The sequence below is a fragment of the Neophocaena asiaeorientalis genome, unplaced genomic scaffold (genome assembly GCF_003031525.2).
Source record: "Neophocaena asiaeorientalis asiaeorientalis breed wild unplaced genomic scaffold, Neophocaena_asiaeorientalis_V1.1 scaffold297, whole genome shotgun sequence".
Lineage (NCBI taxonomy): Eukaryota > Metazoa > Chordata > Mammalia > Artiodactyla > Phocoenidae > Neophocaena > Neophocaena asiaeorientalis.
The window spans coordinates 297752-301821 of NW_020175435.1; positions in this window are offsets into that span (position 1 = coordinate 297752).

Consider the following 4070-nt stretch of genomic DNA (forward strand, 5'->3'; position numbering starts at 1 on the left):
CAGGCCCCCCAAATCATCAGGGCTGGGCTCCCAAGACTTCCACTCACCCCCACCCACAGTGTCCATTATGGCCCCTCAGATCTTAGATGCAAATCTGTGAGGAAAGGGCGATGGGTTCCAAAAGTTGCCAATTTCCAAGCATGCTAAGAAAACCCAGGTGGGCTGAATTTTCTTGAATTGATTACATTTCTGCTAGTAGATGAACACATGGGAACCCTGGATAGAAACTGAGTTATAGAAAGTATTCCATGTACACCGGGGTTTGTGATTCCATACCCAGTTGTCCAACTGACCCTCGCCAGTACCCGGCGGATAACAAGGACTCAGATACAACAGCCGTTACCACCCCCAGAGACACAGCGTTGACTGCCACTGGGATGGACTACTTTTCCGATCCCACTCTCGTCTCCTTTGAAATAAACAAGCCTCTCCTTTCCAAAGCCATTTATACTCTCCCTCACAACTCCCCCCAACCCCTCCGGCCCCGCAATGAACAAAACAAGGACAAAGCACAAACCCCCACGCGTTTCAATCCCCTTCCTTTGCCCTCTGTCAGAGGCAACACTGGGGACCCAAGGGGTAAGAGTGTTCCTTGGGGACACTCTTGTCCTTGGGGAAGATGGGAAAGCCAAGTCCTGGCATAAAAGTAGGTTTGCTGGAACCTGTGGAGCCCCCAGGGTATTAACCCGGGGAGAGAGATCCCATGACAGACCGGGCCCTTGGCCAGTTTTTGAAAAGGACCCTAATGTCATCCTCTTCCTCTCGATTTCAAAGGCTTAGGAGCTGTACTTACTGTACCCCTGATACCCCCCTCCACTCAAAGGAGCACCTGGCAACCCAGGATTGTGGGGAGCAGGGGGAGGGGAAAAAGAGGGAGCCGGACAGGTCAAGATCTGGGGGTTGGAACTTGAGGATCGTCTGCTCCATTCCAGGCACCTACCTCTCTCATTGGGCGAGAGTCAAGGAGTTGCTAGATGCAAATATATTGAAAGTTCTCTATAAATGAAAGGCTCCTCGCTTTTTATGATAACAACCCCCCTAGGATCACCGCAAAACATTTAGGATGTATCAATGCAACACAGAAATCAAACACTTGGGATTGCTTTGTTCATTGAGATTTTAAATTTTAGAATGTATGACATCAAGTTCTGTGAATCATGGAGGCTAATTTGCCACTTTTAAGATTTTCAAAATATTTTCCAGACACTATCCCATCAACTGAAGAAATAGTGAGATGGCTGTGACATTGTTTCTTATTCTCCTTTGAGAAGATATCAAGTGTCTCAACTGAAACCTCACGGCTGGCTAGGAAGGCACAGGCCTCGGGTTGGCATGGATGCCACCATGTTTTTCAATGTTGATAGCAAAGCAGGTGGGCCTCCACCAGAGAGGATGTGAAGAGAATCTTGAAGGACACAGAAAATCCACTGCAGCTTCAAAATCTTGACTTTTTTTTTTTTTTTTTTAATGCCAGCTTCCCAGCTCCAGAGAATACAAGAATGCTAGAGGGAAGGACACGGTTGAACCTCCATGCTGGCTACTTTCCAACCAACTTTTCCTGGGCTCTGGACCTAGAAACAACCAAAACTAATTTGATGAGTATATGGAAATTATTCATCAACCATTTACCAAGCCCACGCTGTTGTAAAGGGCACAGGGCTTGATGCTGGATATAGATTAATGATACTGGAAGATTCTATTCCTGTATACCATCCCTAACATCTTTCCAGAATCATCTGTCCCAAAACATAAACTATCTCACTTCCTGGGTGCACTGTCAGGACAGAAAAAGGAAGAACTAAATTTTCCTCCAAAAACATATTGCAAAATCCACACAAAAGTATATTTTTTTAAGAACTGAAATAAAATGAGATAATAATAATAGCTAACATCTGAGTCCATAGTACATGCCATGCACTGCTCTATATGTTTCACATCTACTAACTAATTCAATCTTCACATTAACCCTAGGAGTAAGATACTATTTTTAGCCCCATTTTACAGATGAGGAAAATGAGGGACAGAAAGATTAAGGAGCTTGCGTGAGGCCACGCTCAGAGGCAAAGTGGAGACCCACACCCAGGCAGCAGGCCTCAGAGTCTGTGTTCTTAACCACTACCCTCCACTGCCTTTCTGTGTGCTGCTCTTAATTGAAAAACACCAGATCCAACAGCTGTAACTTTACTTCCTAAATGAATCCGCAGGTTTCATGAGGTTATGGCTAACACTGATGGCTACATCATCGACCTTGACAAATCATACTGAAACCCATCTAGAACCGTAGCCAATTAGATACATCACAGAACTTTAAAATAATGATGATGGTTTCATCACACCAGATTTTCAAACACATTACCTGAAGGCCATTATCAAACTCCTGTGCTAATTGGTTTCAAAACAGAAACCTAACTGGTGGCTTCAGGATAGAAATTCTAGAAGAGGATTCAACTTCTCCTAAGTTCTTGGTTTCCAGTAAACCGGAGTAACTAGATGATGCCACATCGACTGCTGGGATTTCTCACCCAGGCCCATGCACGTGGACTCCATCCACGCGGGCATCCCGGGTCGGGGGGCTCTCCTTGCTCCAGAACCTGCAGGACTTTCTCTGCTCAAGATCCAGTCCCCACCCTGAGCAATTACACCATAGAGGCCGTCAGGATCCTTCGGAGAAACACAAACTTGGCCGGATGCAGCCAAGCTCACCGGTCCTGAAGGGGCCGCCCCTCGCCCGGAAGCCGTGAGCTCCCTCCGATGGGCTGCAGCTCTCACCACCAAGAATAGGGTCTTAGAGGCTGCCCGGTGGCCTTGCTTCCGGCCCACAGACCTTATCTCTTGTTCCCGCTCCATGTCTGCTAGGTTCTTTTATTCGGGGCTGCACACCTCACAAGCTGCCGGAGCCCCAGGAGAAAGAGAGAGAAAGGGTCATTGTGGGCTCCTAGAAGGAAACCTTAATTCTCAGGCTTCCCAACCCAGGAACTCCCGGCAGGAGAATCCAGGGCCCATCTAGGCAGCAGGTAGCTGCCCAGCCTCTGAGGCAGACATTCAGAGTGGCTGCGGGCGACATCGAGTCTGTTAGGATTCGCTTCCCCGGGGCTCACCTCTGGGAGCCTCGTCGCGCGGCCTTGGAGGCCTCGGCAGGAGGGAGCCTCCCCAGGGGCGGCGGCTGCTGGATTTCTGAACTGACACTTCCTTGGGAGAGGCTTTTAGCACCACTGCGGAGGCGGGGTGCCAGCCTCACTGCCCAGGGAGCATCCTTGGTCGTCGTTCCCCATCCAGGGCTCATGTCCCCAAAAGAAGTGTCCCTGAGGCTGACGAGCAGCGCCCCCCCTCCCTTCTTGACACTGGGTCTGCAGAGGAGCGCACTCTGATCACCCTCCCTCCATCCTCCCCCATGGCCGCAACCAGCTGCCAGACGACCCAACCAGCCGCGCCCCGCACCACCACCCCCCGCAGTTTCAGCCTGTTCTTCCCAGTTTTGTCCACACACACTTTCCTGCAAACGCCCTTGCCAGATCTCAAGCTGCCTCTCAGGGGACACTGGGTGCGGGTCAGGAACGCCGCGCTAAAGGCTTTCTCTCAATAGCAAGAGAGCTCACTCGTGGTGACCCCAGCTCCCCCAGGCCCCCAGCCATGGGGCTTGGGCTCTCCCTAGGTGGGGGATACCCTGCTTTACTTTTCATCCTCCCACCGACCCGAGGGGCCACCCGCCAGTTACTGGGGACAGAGGAGAACTCTGCAGTGCTATACGGAGGCAATATCCCCAGGTGGGACCCAGGCCCGTGCTGTGGCCCCAGGTGCTCTGCAGTCACGTCAGTTACCCTGGGGCTGGGGGCCGGGGCTGCCTTCCTCAGGCATCCCAGCCATCTCCCCCAACTCCCACCCCGCAAGCTGCATCTTCCTCTGAAGACTGGCCTCCCTTCAGGGTTTGGAGGAATTCACTTTCCAAGCAAGGTCTGGGCCAGAGGCCAGGCTTTCATTGGTTTCGGGCTGTGAGTACAGCAGTGAGGGTGAAGGGCCGGTACGTGGAGTGGAAAGACATAGAAGGAGGTGCCCTTAGGAATGAGCCCCGG